Source organism: Canis lupus, chromosome 32 (assembly GCF_011100685.1).
Source record: "Canis lupus familiaris isolate Mischka breed German Shepherd chromosome 32, alternate assembly UU_Cfam_GSD_1.0, whole genome shotgun sequence".
In the NCBI taxonomy this organism is placed as follows: Eukaryota; Metazoa; Chordata; class Mammalia; order Carnivora; family Canidae; genus Canis; species Canis lupus.
Genome location: NC_049253.1, coordinates 33,850,169 through 33,872,934, shown reverse-complemented (window position 1 = coordinate 33,872,934; position 22,766 = coordinate 33,850,169). Strand labels below are relative to the sequence as shown.

The 22,766-nt window shown below is 40.9% G+C and overlaps 1 long non-coding RNA gene across 2 annotated transcripts in view; it reads right to left on the bottom strand.

Moving 5' to 3' along the window:
- Window positions 1-22,766, bottom strand: part of LOC102152686 — a 153,380-nt gene that overhangs the window by 6,772 nt on the left and 123,842 nt on the right. For both annotated transcript variants that reach the window (XR_005382912.1, XR_005382911.1), the window contains exon 7: window positions 1,147-1,281. This is a non-coding gene — a long non-coding RNA (uncharacterized LOC102152686). The remainder of the gene's footprint in view (window positions 1-1,146; window positions 1,282-22,766) is intronic.

Here is a 22,766-nt window from a genome sequence, read left to right as displayed (position 1 = left end):
TAAGATAGAACTAGATACATAGGCAGTATAAACTCTTAAAGATGTTTGAATAAAACCCAGAGAGATAGGCTTTCCAGAAGCCATTCCCTCTGTCTACAATGTCCTTCACCCCTTTGCCATGTAGCAAACTTCTCTTATCCTTAAAGACCAACTCAAGCCTCTCCTTTATGAATCTTTCCTTATTTCCCTCAGATTGAACTGATTACCACTTGATTTTGTCCTTCTGTACCTTGTAGATTCATCCATGTTAGTCCCTGTCGCAAACTTTAAAGGTCTCACTCTGTGTTTGTCTCCTCTTCCAAACTATGGAATTTTGAGGCTGGGAACCATGGTGACCATCGTTCATCTAGCCCTGATACAAAGCAGGCCCTTAGAAATAAGCGTTACTAAAACATGCTTCATAGAGCTCCTCTCAAGTCCGAAAAACTCAGGTGGTTTCAGTACCTGCAACTCCATTTGACCAAAGCTTTGTGTATTTCCAAACACCGCTTTTTATATTAAAACATTTCCCCAGGTCATGTTTTATTTTTTGTAAAGATTTTATTTATTTATTCATGAGAGACACACACAGAGAGAGAGAGAGGCAGAGACACAGGCAGAGGGAGAAGCAGGCTCCCTGCAGGGAGCCAACGGGGGACTCCATCCCAGGTCTCCAGGATCACGCCCCAGGCTGAAGGCGGCGCTAAACCGTTGAGCCACCCAGGCTGCCCCAGGTCATGTTTTAAATGCAGTAGCATATATAACTCATTTTAATGAGACATGCTCTACAATAAGCAAGTCCTACTAGATACCAAAACAAATTAGAAGAGCCATTTGGTACCCTTTGTACTCCCACTGAGCCTGCAAAAATTATTTAGCCTGCCCTTCCTACTGAAGCCTCTGCCAGCTTCAAAGCATTTAAAATAATCAATTAGCTAATCCTTGCAACACCTCTCTAGGCTTAGCCAGTGCTCTCATAACATTTTAGAGATATATTTAAAGCAGACAGAAACAAAAAAAAAACAGCTATCCTATAAAGCAGTTGGATTACCCAAGGATACATAGCACCTGAGCAGTCAGCCCCCTACGCTCAGGGATAAGTCGCTGGCCCACCTACCCACCCACAGATTTTCACTTCGCCGCAGACCTCCTGTTTCTAGCACTCACCACTTGAAGAAGAGATATCTGAAAATTCCACAGATTTGAGAGAGCAGCCAGGATCATTTGTGGGAAACAAAGTGTCATTTAGGTAAGCAGGAACTCGGGGGGCACAAGGGAAGAAGAGGTCCACATAACTTGAACCTGGAAGATCAGCAACACAAAGTATAGAGAAACTAAAAGCCACTGCTTTGTAACTGCTCACCTGACCAGTGACGAAGTGATTCAGTGTAAGTTGAGGGGAAACTAAAACATTGTGTGTGTGTATGTGTATGTATATATATTTGTATTTATTTAAACTAATGTAACAATTAACATTTTTGAATACTCATACTTATTCCATAATAATTCTGTGAAGTAGATAATATTATCCCCCACTTTATTTTTTAAAAAGATTTATTTATTCCAGAGAGGGAGAGAGAGGGGAGTGTAGAAGGAGAGGGAGAGTGAGTCCTAAGCAGACTCTATGCTGGGCTTGATCTCACAACCCTGAAATCAGACCTGAGGCAAAACCAAGCGTCGGTCACTTAGCCGACAGTGCCACTCAGGCACCCCTATTCTCACCTTAAATTTGAGAAAGCTGAGAGAGTCAGAGTGGTTAACTAATCCCCACTCCCAGTTAGTGAATGGCGGGAATGTATTCAAACCCAAATCAGTCTCATGCCAAATGGAAGATAACCACTATACCATACTGCCTCCCAGTAATACAGGCATTTATTATATTATCCTATCCATCAGGGCCCCAGCAAGGCACAGATGGTACGTTCCAATATAATAACTTGAGGAAAGTTTAACAAAGGGCCTGTCTACAATGGTGTGGCCAGGAGGCAGGAAACCTCAAGGGACAATGCAGTTGGTTATCAGTGGTCTCTGTTAATACTCATAAGCCAGAAAGGGCAAAGGAGGCTGCTGGAATTTGAAAACAAAGAAGCAGTGTGGAGAGGAACACTTTACACAAAACATAATTCCATCCCAGAAATACAGCCAATGCACTGGACGCTACAAAGAGAGGGAAAGGATGATGAAAGCACAGGCCTCGGCCTCTTCCCTCCCTCTAATCCCCACCAACGCTTCCACCTGGCCAAACCAACCTAGAGCCAGAGGATGAGGCAGCCTGCTGAAGTTGTCCAACTGCCAGGGTATAGAACAAGGTAGAAAAAGCTGAAGAGTGGCTCTGAAAAAAGGAAACATGAATTTAAAAAAGAATCATAGCTTCATGAAATTCCTTCAGAGTCACAAGAAGAGACATAGAAAGGTATGTTATTCCAAGGGATGATGGTAGAAGGTGGGGAGAGATAAAATTCAGCTAAAAACACAATAAAAATCACACTTTAAGACTATATAAAGACATAATATTATGTCCTTAAAATTTTACTAATAAATTGAGAATAATCAAATATGACAATAAGTGTGCTTGATTTTTTTCTTTGCTGGCCTGATGGCTTGATGACTTAAAGGAAAAGCAAAGAATTGAACTAAACTATCCAGGAAAAAGAAATTGGGCTGAAAAAGACAATCCTTCTTCCCTTATGTTATTTTTTTTTAAGATTTTATTTATTTATTCATGAAAGACACAGAGAGAGAAAGGCAGAGATGTAGGCAGAGGGAGAAGCAGGCTCCAGGCAGGGAGCCTGGTATGGGACTCCATCCCAAGACTGCAGGATCACACCCTGAGCCAGGGGCAGGTGCTCAACCACTGAGCCACCCAGGCATCCCCTTCCCCTATGTTCTAGGGAATAGGAGGCTCAGGAAGTACCCAAGCACATGGTCTAAACTGCTCCCTTTTGGAGATGAACAAAATCATGGAAACTGAAGAAGAAAGAACAGAGAGAAAAAACCCCAGTGGAAAACAGTAACAGATGAACAAATGACAAAGTCATTTTTATAGAATATCACCCAAGAGATCTACAATTCATTGAATTCAGTCAACAGGTACCATATAGATATCTATACCTATCAATTCTTCTTTCAAGTTTCACTGTATTGAATTTCTGTGTAATAAAAAATAACTACCATTAAAGAAGAAATGGACATTGAAACAAAAAAAACAATATTTAAATTAAAAGTAAATACAGACCAACACCAGCCCATTATTCCTTCTAAGACAACTCTCAATATTCAGAGACAAAGCCCACTGCCTTGAACAATTATGTAACCTGCAGAGAGGACAGAATTCATTATAAAAGCAAACATGAGAAGATTGTGACACTTTTCTTGTGTTTTTGGTCAATGATTGCACAAAAATTGAAGGAAAGCAGTTGAATCCTATGAATTCTCCCTCTGATGCACTCCCTGGTCTAAAGGATGGCCCACCTATGGCAGGATCTTGGCACCATCACCACACACATCCATTAGTCCTTACAGGAGCAGAGCTGGCTGGGCTATCAAATAGCGAGACCCAGAGTTCTATGATTGAGCATCATAAGGGAAAAGACCTGTACCAAATCAGCAAGCCCTTGAAAATGCAGACCGTGTTCCATGGCTTGCCTCACAGGCTGCTGCAGACTTTGCCTATGATGTAACTGCAAGGGAAAGGAAGACCAGCTCCGACTCTCAGAGCTCACAAGGAAGGTCCAAATCCCTCACTTGACAGGTACAAGGAAGCACAGCCCTAAAGGACTAAAGTGTAAGGCATTCCATACCAAGAAGAAATTTGCCATTTTTTTTCTCTCTCTTTTGGCAGAGCTTTACATCCTTAAGGCCAAAACATTGCACCTAGCACAATGATGATACTAAGTAAAGTAACCTAAATGGTCACTCAAAAAAGTAATGATCCTTTTCCATACACTCAGGTATAGAAACAGAACTGTCATCGTGAGTAAGCCTGGGGCAGGAGCTGAGCTAGAAATGGAAATAAGTATGTGGCCAAAGGCAAAATATGAATGAATATAGAGAGATAGAAATAAGATGGAGAGCAGCTGAGTTCAAGGGCTTGTATAGGTCCTTCACCATTAAATATCTGTGATTTATTTTAAAATCTTCAGTGCAGACAATGGAACACAATAATGTATTTGTTGGCTTAAGCTTTACTCAAGGGGCAGTCGTCCTAATCAGGAACCCCCAGTGTCGGGGGGAAAGCCCACACACCACAGGGACTCTGCCACTTGTACACGGGTATTCATATCTTAGTCCTCACCTGTGCTTTTGCTAATGAGTACAGAGTTCAGAAATAGAGCTCTGCTGGTGAAATTATTATCTTAATCAGTACCGTGCTGTAGGTGAAGAGTAGTATTCAAGATAATGTTGGATGGTTCAAATATCTGCCACATTTCCCACTGTTTCGTGAACAGCATAAAAGAATGTATTGAGACCTGCAAACTGCAGGATGAGGCTTCCTATCTAAATGCTCCCTTGCCGTACAACCACAGAAAAACAAGAATAAAGGGAGAAGGCTGCTAAGGAGAGAAAGACAAATTAACACTTCAGGACAGAGATGATATGATGCTTATTTCTGAAGCAGAAGTTCTTATCTAGGCAAATATCAATTTTTTTAAAGATCTATTTATTTTAGAGGAAGGGGACAGGATGAAGAAGAGAGAGAGAATCTTAAGCAGACTCCTCACTGAGTGCAGAGCGAGAGGCAGGGCTCGATCTCAGGACCCTGAGATCATGACCTGCATCAAAACCAAGAGTTGGATGCTCAACCGACTGAGCCACCCAGGTGCCCCACAAACATCAATTTTTAAGGTCTTGAATGGATTTCTTTAAAACATATACTATATATGGGATGCTTGGGTGGCTCAGTGGTTGAGCATCTGCCTTTGACTCAGGACGTGGTCCCAGTCCGGGGATCAAGTCCCACATCGGGCTCCCTGCCGTCTTCTCCCTCTGTCTATGTCTCTTCCTCTCTCTCTGTATCTCCTGTGAATAAATAAATAAAATCTTTTTTTAAAAAAACATATACTGTATAGAGTGATTATTGGTTACCCTAAAGCCTACATGGTCCTTAAAACACAAATTTAAAGGAGACCGCATGCTTATCCACCCCTACCCCTTACCCTACACATAAATACACTACCTAGTCACAAACACGAGATCCCCCAATTTATGCTAAGATTTTCTTCTCTGCATTCCATTGGATAAGTTTACTTTAGAATAACCAAATCTATTTCACTGTTCAATTTCATATGTTAGCACATTGTAGCCATCTGTTGATAAGTATCTGCCCTGTAGTGCTTCTAGATTAAATTTTTTAAACATACCTCTTGAGATTTTTAACCATTTCCATTTAATTTTCAGGTTTTTGCAAAACCCCATTTTTAAGCATCTCCAACATATGGAGGAGGTTAGTCTAAAACTTCAAATATCTTAATGCATTATTTTAGTATTAAATTATATGTCCAATTTTCTTACACTATATCCATTTTTCATAAGCTCCCCAGCTAAGCGCTTTTCCACCTCTATACTAAACAATGAGGAAGAAGACATTACAAATTAATGGACAGTAACATTGGTGACTGCTGGGGTCCTGCAATATTATATCGCAAAGATGAAGCAGCAGCCAATTGTGTAGACCCAACTGAGGTTTCTTTGCATAATCCTTTAATGAAATGAGACTGCTGAATTAGAAGAAGTTGGGCAAACCTGACCCAGATTCTTAAAGTAAGAGTAGTTGCCCTAGATGTCTGTCAAGATTGTGCATTAGAGTGTATTCTTAATCAGTGAGCAATCAAAACAAATATTTCACTCTGCTTCATAAATCCATGCCGTGTGATTGCATCTGACACATCTAGGAGAAGATAATCCCTTACAGTTCACTTCCTCTTGTTTCTAAATGTTAAGTTGCGTTGTCTTAAACAGGCCTCTCCAGTCTGCTCTGTATTAGAAAGATATCTGGAGGGATCAGAGGAACGGAACTGGTGAAACAAGAATTCCACCAGGACTGAGACTGCCGGCGTTGGTTGGGTTCTCCCAAATTAGCACAGGAAGAAATTAACATGGGATTCTTTCCAAAACAAAGAGTGTATCAGCATATAGATTTCTTTTTTTTCCCCCTTTGATAAATTTTTATTGAACTATAAATGGCATACATTATATTAGTTTAGGTGTACAATATAATGATTAAACATTTGTGTATACTGTAAAATGTTCTCTACAGTAAATCAAGTTATTATCACCATACAAAGTCAAGAAAATTTATCCCCCTGGTGAGAATTTTCAAGATTTACTTTTGTAGCAACTTCAGATTTGCAACACAATACAATTTCTATAGTCACCATGCTATACATTATACCTCCGTGACTTATTTTATAACTGTAAGGCTTTACTTCTTGACCCCCTTCACACATTTTGCCTACTCCCAAATCCCTGCCTCTAGCAACCACCAATCTGATCTATCTATGAGTTTTGTGTTGTTTACTTGTTTTATTTTTTAGTTTACATGTCTGAGTTAAATGATATGGTATTAGTCTTTCTCTCATTTATTTCACTTAGCATTACACCCTCAAGGTCCATCTATGTTGTTGAATGGCAAGATTTCATTCTTTCTATGGCTGGGTATTATTCCATATATATATGGAATAATACCATTTTTATTAATAATAAAATTATATATATATATATATATATATATATATATATATATATATATCACATCTTTATCCATTAGTTCATTGATAAACTCTTGGGTTATTTCCACTTTTTGACAAATGCTAATCAACCATTCACTTCTTCTGTCTTATTCCTACGGCTTTCTTGGACTGATGTTTAATCTGTCCCCACCAATACACTTTACCTGTGTTAACTCTTGCTTTATCCTAAGGTTTTCTCAAATGGGAAAGTATTAAAAATCCATGGGCCAAACAGAGATATTTCACTAGATTCCTTTCCAAGCAGAAGATATAATGAATGCAGGGAAATACAGAGCCCTGAGAAAGATTTCTTTTTCCCTATATCAGTATATATATATACTTCAGTGTTGTTTATTTCAACATTGTTGGCAGTAGCAGAATAAGAAGAGGGACAAAGAGGAATCCCCTTAATCTCCATCAATAGGGAGATGATTAACTTATTGTCCATTCGTTCATGGACTATTCTGCAATAAGAGAAGCGATAGAGCACACAGAATTCAGGAGCATAGAGTGTAGAGTCAGACTGCCTGCGTTTCTCATTCTACCACTTCTTTATCTGTATGACTCTCACAAACTACTCAATATACCTAAGCCTCCAGTTTTTCAAATGGGAAATGCTAATGATAACACCTACCTCACAGGGTTGAGGGATCTAATAAAGTATTTCCAAGAGAGATTTGGACATACTAAGCATTCAATAAAAGAAGCTAATAATAAAAGAGTTACTTGTCCAGCTAGAGCTAATAACTGAATTGAATGGCTGTTCTTGGCAGAGTAACGTTCATGGTAGGGTAATGTTAAAAACTGACCCTATGGGGACGCTTGGGTGGCTCAGCAGTTGAGCGCCTGCCTTTGGCTTGGGGTGTGATCTCAGATTCCCAGGATCGAGTCCCACGTTGGGCTCCCTGCATGGAGCCTGCTTCTCCTTCCTCTGCCTGTGTCTCTGCCTGTCTTTCTGTTTCTCTCATGAATAAATAAAATCTTTAAAAAAAAACACAAAACCTGACCTATGTATGTATATATATTTGCCTACCATAGAAAAAGGTACAGAAGGATACACCCATTAGAAGGAGAGAAAAAAAGAATAAACTTTTTCTTTATATACTTTTGTGTTGATTTATTCTAATAAGCATGACTTACTGATGAAATGTGTTATATCCAGTAAAATAAGAAAATATGTGTGTTAATGGGCAAGTATTTGGATACTTAAAGTCAGCTGATATTTGGCTTTGGGTCCACATATGGAAACCAACACTAGAGTAGGGGAGGGAAGCACAGCAGCGTAGCAGGCCAGGCCTGACTCGGTATCTCTGTCTTCACCGTTCATCCATATAGCTGAACTGGGAACCACTGCAGGATACCGACTGTTGGTCATTAACTGTTGGTGCCCACAGGTGTTACATTAATGGATGGCTCCATCCCAGAGAGCACTGGTTTTGCACATGGCAGTGGAGATAGCCTAGGTTATACCACAAAGGCATCAGCCACAAAGGTTTCTTTCTCGTTCACGTTACATCTCCAGATGGCATGTCCTGCCACAGCTCCATGCCAGGCTTCACCGCGAACCCAAGCTGATGGACCTGAGCCTTCAGCTGCAACACTGCTGAGCTAATGGCAAAAGAAAGAGAGAGAATGGAGAGCTACCCATTGCCCCTTAAAGCTTTGCCTGAAATGATTCATTCCTTCTGTTCACATTTCATTTGCCAAAGAAAATCAATCACATGGGTGTGCATGGATTCAACAGTGTGAAGATAAGTAATCTTCCAGGAGGGAGGGCACTAACGTGAATGAAGCATACTGTAATCACTGCTTGTGTTTCTCCATTATTCTGTGTTATTCACAGAATGTCTCTCTTCCCTTCTTTAGAAGAGATGTACGGTCCCTTATCTGAAACCCTTGGAGCCAGATGCATTTCAGAATTCTTCAGATTTTATGCAACCATTATTAAGAATACACCAAATGGGATCTGGGGAGCACCTTATATTACTATTCCTGAAGCAAACACACAAATATCCACATTAGGTGAGATAAATAAGCCTAAACCTCTGTCAGTTCAGATCTGGGTATTTTCACCAAATAAGTTTGCATAACTTAAGAAAAATAGGACTTTCCAAGCTTTTTGGAATTCAGAATTTCAGGTAATGGATTGTGGACAAGTACAGTCAAGAATTAGCTATGGAGTAAATCCGCTTTAATGTCACTTCCTCCAACAGAAAAGCAAAACTAACAACCAATGAGAAAGGTAAAAGGAAACCAAATATTTTGGCGATGTCATGAGGCATTCTACATGAATATTCTACTCTCTCAGAGACAGTACAATTTATAGCACTACTTAAACCCAGGTTGAAAGCAACTAAAGAATGAAAACCAAACCACCTGAACATGCTTTAAATTTCTTTTAATGTAGCTTTGTCTTATGTTTACATCAAAGATATTTATTTGAATGAACTCCAGGTAGATAAAATTCCAATATTTATTCAGGAATTTGGACCTAATGAGCAACAGTACACTGGGAAATCATTCTGAATAAATATTAGGAGAAGAAACTAAAAATAAAACTGCATGAAAAACAAGTATCTCACATCAACCCCAGCCTTCAGGCAACGCATAGCAACAGATTAGTTGGCCTATTCCTAGCTCCAGAAAAACATTCAGTAGTCACTGTAGCAGAAGATGATGTTGGATAGGAAGAAGATTTATGGTCAAAAGACCGAGGTATGATTCTCAACTCTGCCACTGACTCGCTGCGTGCGGTTTAGCAACATTCTGAATATTCATTTCTTTTTTTCTTCCTTAATTTTCATTGAAGAGAGCATCCATTTCTTATGTAGAAGGGGAGGTTAGTGAATGATTTTGCCTACCCAACTGTATTGCAAGATTGCTGAGAGACTCAGAGGAGGATACACTTGAAAACCGAACAGTTCTGTACCAGTACTAATCACTACCACGCTGTTGACCCCTTGGAGCTGTCCTTAGGTCATGTAGTAGAATCTCCTTTCTGTCCATCTTTCCTCCTCACACATGCCATGGACCAACTTAAGTGTTCACTGGGCTCTTTACATCCTCAGGTATATTTGGTTCTTTTAAAATCTATGGAAAAACATGTTCTTATCCAGAGTTTGGCTTTGTCTTAAGGGTCTGTTTGTTTTTTCTAGTGCCTTCACTTAGGAAAAATACAATTTTCTAAGAGAATGGACAATGCAAATTTTTCATAGTGATATCAACCTCAGGAGGTCATTCGACAAGCTGCAGTGATCGCCAAGAAGGCAAGCCAAGTCACAGTTTAAAAAAATAAATAAAAGGATGATGAATTAGCATCATTCTGGTTCAACTCAGGCTTTAATCCAGATAAGACACTAATATGCCAATTTGAGGAAACATAGAGGTAAGCAGTTGATTTAGTTAAAGCAGTAGGGTCATAAGTGATTTTTCTTAAGAAAAAAAACTTGTGTAACTATGTTGGTGATAGATTTTAACTAGACTTCTTGTGGTGACCATATCACAATGTATACAAATATTGAATTATTATGCTGTACACTTGAAACTAATATAATGTTATATGTCAGTTATACCTCAATTTTTAAAAAATAATTTTTTGGCAGAAAAGTTTAATAGGGGGTAAAGAAAAATATTTGTTTCAGGGTCAGAAACATTAATTTCAGTGGTCTCTCTTAGATTTTAGGCTCCAGAGATGTTCAGTTTAAGTCCCTGATTTGGAGAGGATTTTCGCCATTCTGTGTACTGTGTACAGTTCATATTACGGGGAGAAATCCTATTATGTCAGTATTTTGGAATGGCAAAGCAAGCCTTACCTGTTATTCCTAAGAGCTGAAAAGAATATAGGAAAGATCTCTTGATAACAGATAGAACTACAGGAATTACTGTGAACATGAGAAGGAGAATTGCAGTTTTTATGTTCTTCTATTCAAATAATTTTCCTTCTGGGTTCCCAATCCCATACTTATACTTTATGAAGTATGTTTACTTCTTAAAATGTTAAACTCTAGGGGCACTTGGGTGGCTCAGTTGGTTAAGCGACCAACTCTTAATTTCAGGTTGAGATCAAGCCCTGCCTGGGGTTCCATGCCCAGCACAGAGTCTGCTTGTAACCTCTCCCTCTGCTCCTCCCCCTGCTCATGCTTGCTCACTCTCTCTTTCTCAAATAAATAATAGAATCTTTGTAAAAAATAAATTAAATTAAAATTAAATGTCAAAGTCTATCAACATTTAATATTTGGTCAGCATTTATTGAGTATCAGCTACACAGGAAACACATGAGTAGGCAGATCAACAGAGTACCTGTCCACACAGAGCTTAGGTCCAGGTCTAAGGTAAATTCTAGATTCTTGTGGAAACAGAATCCATAGAGCCAGGAAGAGTTTTTACCTAGAGGCCTGCTTTGCCAGGTGGGGATCTGAGAGCTCCTACTGGTGAGAGAGGCAAGTGCAGGGGACAAGGCTGCAAGAATCAGTCTTACAAGGGGTACGTCCCAGAGAGGTCAGCTAAGGCTGGAAGCCATTGGCAGGTGCCATAGCTACAGGCAAGGTCTAGAGTCTGGAAGGTCAGAGACAAAATCAAGAAGCCAGGAACCAAGGGGTAGGATTATCAGAAAGTCTGAGTTAGAAGACCTTGGCTTAACTGGTGCAGCCACTCTGGAAAACAATGAGGACATTCCTCAAAAAGTTAAAAATAGAGCTACCCTATGACCCAGCAACTGCACTACTGGGTACCTACCCCAAAGATACAGATGCAGTGAAACGCCAGGACACCTGCACCCCAATGTTCATAGCAGCAATGTTCACAATAGCCAAACTAGGAAGGAGCCCCGGTGTCCATCGAAAGAAAAATGGATAAAGAAGATGTGGTCTATGTATACAATGGAATATTACTCAGCCATTAGAAACGACAAATACCCACCATTTGCTTCAACATGGAGGGACCTGGAGGGTACTGTGCCGAATGAAATAAGTCAATCGGAAAAGGACAAACATTATATGGTCTCATTCATTTGGGGAATATAAAAAGTAGTGAAAGGGCATAAAAGGGAAAGAAGAGAAAATGAGTAGGAAATATCAGAGAGGGTGACAGAACAAGAGAGACTCCTAACTCTGGGAAACGAACAAGGGGTAGCGGAAGGGGAGGTGGGCAAGGGGGATGGGGTGACTGGGTGACAGGCACTGAGGGGAGCACTTGATGGGATGAGCACTGGGTGTTATGCTATATGCTGGCAAATCGAACTTTAATTTTTAAAAAATGGAAAAAAGAATAAGAATCATAGATCTGTTCCAGACAATGGGAATTATTGAAATGGCAATCCTAAGTAAGTTAATGAAAAACAATTGAAGACCTTTCCTTCCTTCCTTCCTTCCTTCCTTCCTTCCTTCCTTCCTTCCTTCCTTCCTCTCTCTCTCTCTTTCTTTCTTCTTTCTTTCTTCTTTCTCTTCCCTCCCAGCATTTACCCAAAGAAAATGAAAACACTATTTTATGAAGACATATGCATTGTTATGCTTACTGTGACACTGTTTACAATAGTGTAGCCAAAATATATGGAAGCAACCTATGTCGTCCATCAACAGATGAATGGATAAGGAAAATGTGGTGTGTGTGTGCGTGTGTGTGTGTGTGTGTGTGTAACAGAATATTATGCAGCCATAAAAAAGGATGAGGTCATGCCATTTGCAACAACATGGATGGAACCAAAGGGTATTAGGCTAAGTGAAATAAGTCAGACTGAGAAAGACAAATACTGTATGATTCCACCCATAAGCGGAACCTAAAATAAATAAATAAATAAATAAATAAATAAATAAATAAATAAATAAGAAGCCAGGAACCAGTGCATAAGACGATCAGAAACTTTGAATTAGAGGACCTTTGCTCTCTTTCTTTCTCCTCTCTCTCAGCTGAAGTGTGGACAGCCTGGTTGGAGTCCATACAAATGTGTTACAAGCATGACAATCTGAGGTGTGTAGGGAGGTCCTAACGTAGACTGATGCAGGGACAGAGCAGCTGGGCTCTCTGCAAGGTCAGAATGGTGACATTTTCAAGTCCTTAGAGGCACGGCAAATATTCTACTTTGCAGCCAGATAGGAATACTCAGAGCCAAAACAAGTGAGCTACAACCCCCTCAGTCTGATAATGATGAATCCAGGCGTTGTAATAGATAAGCTACAGCTTTTAGAATTAGTAGTGAATGTTCACATACTCCAGATGCTACAGCAAGCTGAAAAAGTCTTGGAACAAATCCAATATCCTTTTCTAAGATGTCATGTGAGTATATTGCAGACACTAATGCTTCCGTTAAATAAAATAGAGGGTGCATTTTCAATGACATTCTTCATTAGGAATTATATTGCTAGAGATAGAAATAATATAATAGATATAACAATATTCTAGGTTATCAGAGGGGAGTGGATCAAGGCAGGAAAATATGTTTAAATTTCTGGGATCCCATCAAACGGGAGGAAAGTCATTAAGAAGGATCATTATCTGACTTCCTGTTCATGCACTAAGATACAATGAACCTGCTGCCCATGCATCTGGCCCTGAAGCTTTCCTGCAGGCCTGCTTCGCCACAGTGGCAGAAGGGCTGGCTGGCTGAAGGCTCAGGATCTGTACAGAGCAGCAGATGAATTTGGCTGTGCTTGGGTGCAATTCACAGCCTACGGAAGTAGACCACTTCCCCGTGCCGTTTTGCTCAAGGTCAGGATTATACCCTCAAGAAAACCTCCCCTGCATGAGACAGGGAGCCAAATACTACTGTGGTTAATACCCTCTGGCAGGGCCCCCTCCAAGGTCATGGGCACTGTTCTAACCACTGCTTTGTCATGTCACCAGGAAAGGGTTTTCCACCACCACCTGGGAGCCCTTGACTGCCATTAGGTCAGGCCCTCAAAGCTCACCAGCTTCACCATGTGTGTGATACAAATGGTGTGGCCTACAATTTCTGACTTAAATTCCACTATTTGAGAGCTAACCACATCTTCCATCCAACATGATTGGGAGCTTATGTGATGTGTCATTGCTTTAGTCCATGCTGCTCAGAGACTGATATCACTTTCATAACATAGCATGCTACAGAAAATGGGCACATGATGGCTTTTAACTGAACAGCAGAGCCCTGGCCCCACCTCTGTGACATTCTGATCTTGTTGACCAGAGGGGGCGCCCAAGAATCTGGACCAAAATGAGCACCTCGGGTTATTCTGATCCAGGTCAAAGGCCCACATTGTGAGAAACAACTAGTAGAGGGGCTGAAATGATGTCCTGACCTGGACACATATTTTAAACCAAACATAAGAAACAACTCCTTCAAGCAAAAATACCATAAATCTAGTAGCATGGCAATTCTGCTGTGGTCTTATTCTAGCACTGGTGGTTTTACCTTCATATAAATACTCTGAAGCATAGTATTCGTCTCTAGCCCCTCAAACTATTCATAAGAAGTCGTAAACATTGTATGCAAATTCTGATCCACAAATGGCCAAAGATACGCAATATCTTATGCGTGATTGACAGCACTGAGGGAGAGTAAGCTTTGTGTCATATCACCTAACACCATATATTTTCCTATTTTGGTTTGTAACCCAGCACTTTGAGCTTGCACTTTATTTTAGCAGCAATAATGTTATGAGATTTATGCACCAAGGCCATATGCCTTGCATAATGCAAGTACTTGATTTATAACTGATTTTAAAGCTGGTGATGCCCAACTTAATGAATGAACCACTTTACTTGTCATCTTTTTAATTTCAACCCTCCTTTTGAACCCAAATTTATTTTGTACTTCAACAGATTTTTCTCTACCTTTTTTCTGTTTGCATGCCACTACTTTTGAAAGGTCATTTGGGACATAAAATGTACTATGTCCACCAAAACTAAAGGAAAGAGGCAGAGGAAGAAGCGGAATGAGAAAAAAAAAAGGGAAGTGAATGAGAGAGAAGAATAGAAAAGGAAAGATGAAGAAGAAGATGTCTTCTGATCAGTCCCTTCCATGCAAAAGTTGCTATTGTTTTTGTGCATTCCTGCAAGGCTCAGTGACATCTTGTCCTCTCTACCACCTCCCCTTTGCTCTTCCACTTGCCCAATGACTTGAAGTCCACACTCTTTCCCAACTCCAGTGATCTAGCTTGTATGAGCCCACAAGGCTCATAGAGGCTCAACAAAGACTCAAAGCATACCTGGTGCTCAGCCTTCTGTCTCTTTCTTGGGGAAAAAACTACTGCAGGTGAATGTCTGTGTTCGAGATGCCCCAGTATGTGTCACTGATGTTCTGTCTGCTTAGGTCTGGTCACCCATCTGGTGTTCTGAATAGTAGGTCAACCTTTTTCCTGGCTAAACTATCTGGTAATCAACCAAAATTTATAATCATTGACTAAGTGCAGGTACTATGTATGACGCTGAAATGCAGAGTTCAATAGGATTTGGATTTCATACCAGAATAGGAGGGACAGACATAAAAACAGACAGACAGGGGCACCTGGGTGGCTCAGTGGTTGAGCATCTACCTTTGGCTCAGGTTGTGATCCCAGGGTCCTGGGATCGAGTTCCGCATCGGGCTCCCCACAGACAGCCTGCTTCTCCCTCTGCCTATGTTTCTGCCTCTCTCTGTGTCTCTCATGAATAAATAATAAAATATTTTAAAAACAAACAAACAGACAGACACCCCTGCTGGAAGAAATTGTGAAAGATTTCCTCAAGAAGAAGACAGCAATGTGGTCTCGAAGTAGGAGTAGGAGTTAGTCCACTGAAATAATAGGAGTAGTGATTATACTTCAAGACAAGGAAGAGGCATGATCAAAGGCATAGTGGTGGGAAATATTTGGTGTGGGGATATACAATCAGTTTGGCGTTACTGAAATATAAATTGTGAAGCCTAGAAAGGTGCTCAATGAAGCTGAAAGCCAGAAGCCAGGATGAGGAGAACCTGAATGCCCCATGGAGGTGCTTGAACCCTATTGATGAGCAGTAGGGAACTGCCAATGAGTTGTTGTTTTGTTTTGTTTTGTTTTTAATAAGGAAAGATATTCCAGATTTGCACTTTAGGAAGACCTGCACTGATGACCATGCAAATTCTGCATGTGATGTGGGGTAGAGTGGTGGCTGGGAAGCAAGATTAAGGGTATCAAAACCAAGTAGGAGATTTCTATAATGATCCAACCCAGAACTGATGAGACTCCAAATTTGGACAGAAGCCAGCATAAAGAGGAAGGAGTAGATTTGAACGATCCCATAAAAGGTTAAATCAATTATGTGTGTCAGGTAAGGAGAATTCAAGGAGATTTCCAGGTTTCTGACTTGTGTGACTCAGCAGTAGATTTACTGAACAGGGAAAGAAGGGGGAAGAAACTTGTTTGGGAATATCAGGAGTTATTTGTGAATTCATCATGAATTCCAAACCCTTCTATATATATATATATATTTATGATAGGCACACAGTGAGAGAGAGAGAGAGAGAGAGAGGCAGAGACATAGGCAGAGGGAGAAGCAGGCTCCATGTCCCGGGAGCCCGACGTGGGATTTGATCCCGGGTCTCCAGGATCGTGCCCTGGGCCAAAGGCAGGTGCTAAACTGCTGTGCCACCCAGGGATCCCCCCAAACCCTTCTATACAAGCCATTCAATCTTCACAAATTTGGAAGACTTTTAAATGCTACTGGCTATATTAGAAGAAAAGCCATTTTCCCAAGGTGTTGGTTGGTTCACTGAAGTTTTACTGCCTGGAATTCAATTTGTACCTTCCATTAGGGGGACTATCCACACACGGGTAAGGTGTGTTCTGCTTTCAACACTTAGTTCATCACTGCACTCATTCCATGCTACTCAGTGACGTTTCCACATGGTTCCTGTCCATGTTCACCCATTCAGTGTTGCTGAGGTCAAAGATCAGTTGCTGTGTGACTGGTGGTTCAAACAAGTACCATAGAATAGGGAAGCCTGGGGGGCCTGCCATGCTGTCAAGAGATATCCCAAGTGCTCTGTCTGTAGCACTTTTTTTATATACCAAAAGATCAAATATAATAACTTATTGACAAACAGCCAGTAATACATACCTGGCCATTTGTTATTTTATTTCTGTATTTTTCTTTTTCTTTCAAATCCTCAGATTTAATTTCCAAAAAATTAGCTCATAAATATCTTTCATCTCCTTATTCCCACCAATCATCCCTCCCTTTTTCCCAAACACAAAACCTGGGTTTTTTCTTCTCTCTTTAATAATGACTATGAATTTGATGGATGTAAAAGGAAGGAGGAAAAATTAATAAATAAGATACATTTTTTCCAAATTTAAGTCTTATGGAAATGCTGTAAAATTACCAGAAATATGTGTACTTGTATGGCTCCTGGGTGGCTCAGTTGGTTAAGCATCTACCTTTGGCTCAGGTCATGATCCTAGGGCCCTGGGGTGGAGCCAGGTTCCCTGCTCAGTGGGGAGCCTACCCCTCCCTCTCCCACTACCCCTCCCCCTCCCCCACCCTCACTCCTTCCACCCCATACCTCCCCCACACTCCTGCTCCCTCTCTCTCAAATAAACAAATGAAATCTTTTTTAAAAATGTGTGCTTGCATATCATATACAATGTATACAATACGTATGCATTTGTATACATACATGTTCAAACTTGACCTGACATAACCACTTTGAATACCTCTGTTTACTCCCTAAGAAAATTTATGAAGAGTATTAAAAAAAAAAATAAGACATCAGTGTAAACTCCATGGCATGTTATTTTTCAAAGACTCAGTGATCCAAACTATGCCCCAGTGGTTAGTCTAATGTCCCAGTTCAATTTCCTGAGAAGCAAACTCTGAAATGGAATTTGTATGCAGGACATTAGTAGAAAGTATTCTCAGGATCAATACCTGTAAGGAAGGAAAGGAAGCCACATTGGACAGAGGGAGAAATTAGGCTTCTGCTGATCTTCCTGGCTGTTTATGGTTGTCTCCATTGAGAATGAGGGCGCCAGGCCTTTCTTACTCCTCATCAACCAGACACCTCAGGCTTCACATGCAAGCTGTCCCTTGAGATAAGAGTATGACGTTCCAGAAAGAGACTTTCTGCCATCAAGGGCAAGTCCTCAGAGAGGGACTCAACTGAGAGCTACCTGCCGCCAAAATTCCTAGTATTTTGGGTGACAAATATTTCAGTCCTGAAGTGGGGTTCTGAGAAGCCCACCCTACTATCCACTTACTATACCTAAGTTCTAAAAAAGGAAGCAAAACTATCATTAATTACATGTTGAATTAATGTAAGCACAGTGATCTCCAACAAGTCACTTAATATCGTGGGACCCATTTTCCTTACCTATCAAATAGGCCTTTCTCAAGTTTCTTCAGCCCTGAAGATCCAGATGTGAGCTAAATTTATCACATTGTAGAACTGTTTTATAATTTCTACATATACTTTCTACACACATGTGGGATACATGCCATGCTTTTATGCTCACTTCATATGACTTGAATTTGTGGAAACCCTTTGAATGTCTCTGATTACTCTAAGAAAAATTTATAACATTTAGAGGGATGCCTAGATGGCACATTCGGATAAGCATCCAACTCTTCGTTTTGGCTTAGGCTGTGGTCTCAAGGTAATAAATTTGAGCCCTGCAGGGACTCCATGCTCAGCGTGGCAGCTGCTTAAGATTCTCTCTCCCTCTCCCCCTGCCTCTCCTTCCTGCACTCTCTCTCTAAAATAAATAAATCTTTAAAATAAAAAAAAAGAAAGTTTATAGGAAGATATTTCTTTTTGTAATGACATATAATTTACTATACTTATGATTTATTTGATTCCAAGTTAATTGGTAGGAAAATATAGGTTTTGGCTTGATTTCGGCTCAGTTCATGATCTCAGGATCCTGAGATGCAGCCCCCCAACAGCTCTATGCTCAGCAGGGAGTCTGCTGGAGTTTCTCTCCCCCTGTCCCTCCACTAGCACTCTCTCTTTCTCTCCCTAAAAATAAATAAATACATAAATACATAAATAAATAAATATTTAATCATTTTAAAAAGGCATTAGGTCTACGTTTTGAGTGTATGGCTGCTTGTTAGATATTGCCAAGGGTTCCACTAGTCAAGATGACAAATAGCAAGAAGAGAGAGAAACAAGCATCCTGAACATTTTAGAAGTCTGTCAAATGAAATTGGCAATAGTGATGCTAAGTTTGTTCAGAGTTCCCTGGAGTTGGTTTGTCAGTACCCAGATACGCTTAAGCTTAATTCAAAAGGAAGGTTATTCTCTTTCCACTCCCTTTTATCAACATTTGTCTCTACATTGTCAACTCACTTCCCTATGGAGTCAGGGTCACCAATAATAAAATAGACTTTCCTATACATGTTCCCAAAAATAGCATTTAAAGTAGTGTAATTTTCACATATATATGTACTGGGATGTTCATGAAAATTTATAACAGCCAAAAAGGATATTGTCTAAATTTTCAACAATAAAGACATTTTTTAATGAAGTATAGTATATCCCATATTATGCCATGAATATTATTACTAGAAGATATACAGTGAAACAACATTTGTTCGTGTAGGACAATTATACAATTTTTTAAGCCAACAGGTGGGCTATGTGTAAAACAGTATTATAATCCTGTGCACTACAATGTTTATAGTGGTATGTTTTTCTTCACGTTCCAAGTTTTCTGCTTTGAACATGTATTTGCTTTTGTCACTAAAAAGAGTACCACTTTTTAATTTATTCTATTTTATTATTTTTTTAAGATTTTATTTATTTATTTGAGAGAGTGAGAGAGAGCGCGCACAAGCAGGGGCAGGAGGAGGGGTGGAGGGAGAGAGAGAAACAGACTCCCCGCTGAGCAGGGAGCTGGACATGACCTGAGCCAAAGGCAGATGCTTAACCTGTGGGACCCAGGAAATTTAACAAAAATCCCTACCCCTGGACAAGCAGAGCAGGACTGATTCCATTTTGTGCTACACCCGCCACCTCCCCTATGACCCCCACATGACCTGCTTATGGCTTAAGGCGCTGCCCCACCCTAGTCAAGCCGCTGGGCACACCCTAATTGGAAATCGGCTCATAACAATGTAGCCCCTGCTTTGTGCCCCCCAAAACTGCGTGCCGATTCTGACCGAAGTAATAGGCCAGCTCAAGTGGATGCTATAGGGTAAGGTGGAATTCAATCGGCCACCTGCGTGTGGACTGACATGACTGTGCAACTTTCTGTGTATCCCATGGGCCACTGGCCCCTATAAAGCTGCTACGCCTCTTAGTCTCGGGGTCCAAGTCCCTGCTCCGCTGTGTCGGGTGCACTTGGACCCAAGCCCAAGCTTGTAAATACACCCTCGTGTGTTTGCATCGGTGTCGGCTCCTCGGTGGTTTCTCGGATTCGCAATCTTGGGCACAACAAACCGACTGAGCCATCCAGGGGCCCGGAGTACCACTTTTTCAAATGGCTATTTTCAGTAATGTAGAGAAGACAGTCTGAGAATGGATTACAGCTCCAAGCACAAGTGCTCCATCTCGCTCCTAGTGGCAGCTAAGCCGTGCATGAGAGGTAGGGGTGACAGCGGAACACAAATACCTCACTGTGGTGCAGCTCTGAGGCCATGCCTGGGTCCTGAGTGATTAAAGGTGCCTAATCAATTCCCAAGAAATACCTGCACAGAGCAGAGCTCAAGGCTGGAAGATGGGAAAAGATGGGAGATGGGGAAAAAATGGCTCACCTAAGCTGCCAAACTGAATCACTAGCCTGGGGAGTCTGCATAGTATATGATACATCCTGCATATTGCACTATGGGAGAAACATTCCCATCTTCTTCTCCAGGAGGATAAAAACAAAGGCTGAGGTAAATCTGAAAGGCAGACCTGTCTTACAATGACTTGGTTTATTGAATGAAAATGTTACTAGGTTTAAAAGATCTCCCACTTTAACAAAGCGAACAGCCAGCCAAAGAGAACGAAATACATGAGAAACCTATGCAATGGGAAAGCTCTCTCGGCATTCTGGAAGCTCATCCTGTCTTTTTGGCAAAGGTCAAGAAAATCCTTCTCCATAAACAGCAAGAAAATACAGTCCTCCTAAAGCACAGAGGGAAGTCACCAAGGACCCAGGTGGGTAGAGAGGTCTGACCAGGTATTCTGAGGTGAGCCACCAGCTTCACTTGGCCTCCAGGCTGGTTGCTCCTCTCACCCCTACAAGAGGGACCTGAGGTAAGAAGAACTAAATTCTGTGGCAGGTGGGCCCCATCCAAGAATTAAGGGATGTGTTTAATGGCACGTTATAAAACAAATGCTACCTCACATTTAAAAACAAAACAATAATAAATGGGCAAAGATAGAGAGAAATTGAAACTCTGTGCACAGTTCCTCAAAAAATTAAAAGTAGAACTGCATAAGATCCAGCAATTCCACTTCTGGGTATTCACCCAAGGAACTGAAAGCAGACTCACAAACAGATATCAGTACCCTTATATGCCTAGCAGCAGTATTCACAACAGATAAAAGGTAGAAGCAACCCAGGTGCCCACCACCAAACACATAAACAAACACCATATGGTATATACATAACGGAATGTTATTCAGTCTTAAAAAGTATCTGAAATTCAGGGATCCCTGGGTGGCGCAGTGGTTTGGCGCCTGCCTTTGGCTCAAGGCGTGATCCTGGAGACCCGGGATAAAGTCCCGCGTCGGGCTCCCGGTGCATGGAGCCTGCTTCTCCCTCTGCCTGTGTCTCTGCCTCTCTCTCTCTCTGTGTGTGTGACTATCATAAATAAATAAAAATTAAAAAAAATAAAATAAAAAAAGTATCTGAAATTCAGATACATGTTTAATGACACTATGCTAAGTGAAATAAACCAATCACAAAAAAAAGACAAATATAGTACCATTCCACTTATAGTAGGTACCTGGAGTAGTCAAACTCTTAGAGCCGGAAGGTAGAATAGAGGTTCCCTGCAGCTGTGGAGGGAATGTGGGAGGGACTCAGCCACAGCTGAATTCTAATTGTGAAACCAGGTCGGACTGGTGTGAAAATTAACTAACGACAACGCATGAAGTGCAGAACACTGTATAATGTGTTCCTGCTTATGCCAGGAGACAGAGGTGAATATATATGTTCATATTTTCTTCTGTGTAAAAACCTCAGGGAGGATATATAATAAATGGATAGCCGTTATTTATTTTTTGGACAGGTGGTAATGCAGTGGAGGGAAGAGGGGAAATTTTTACCATCTCTTTTAATTTTTGCATTGTGAACCATGCAGCTACATCATCTTTTAAAAACTAAAGGGGTGCCTAAGTGGCACAGTTGACTGAGCAGCGGATTCTTGGTTTCGGCTCAGGTGGTGATCTCAGGGTCATGATCTCAAGGTCCTAAGGTGGAGCCCGAACCCGCCCAACCCCCTCCGGCTCCCGGCTCAGGGTGGAATCTGCTTGGGATTCTTTCTCCCCTTCTCTCTGCCTCTCCTGCTCATGCTCGCTCCCTCTCTCTCTCTCTCTCTCTAAAATAAATAAATACATCTTTGGGAAAAAAAAAGTATTTAAAATTTTTAAAAATTAAAAATATCAAAAGTCAAGGTATATAGAGCATGCGTCATACAATGTATATTAATTATGATCATGATAATTATCATTAGAACCGCTACCCTTACATCTAAGCCAAACAGCTCTCCTAGGTTCATCTAACAAAAAGTCAATCCCCTAGGAGAAACCCTGAAAGCCTTCCAGAATCTTTTAGATTCACGACTCTCCATGGTAGGTCCAGAACCCCCAAGACAACCTTCCAGATCTGAAATTTTATAATGCTAAGGCATGATCTTGTTACTCATTAGCCGAAATCTAAGCAAGGCAATAGCTGTGCCAACCACGGCAACAAAAGTGTGCAAGCAGGACAAGCAGACAAAGGGAAAGACAGGGACAGGGAAAGAAGGAGGAAGGAAAGAGCAGGGCCACTTTTGCTCACCTAACTCTGCCCGTCATCCTTTCCCACTATTGCTCCTGGCCAAACACCTGTCCAATCCAGTTTCGGCAGCCAGCCTAGACCTAGCCTACTGACTTAGATTAAACAGCCTCCACGGCACAAGCAAATCATGATGCCA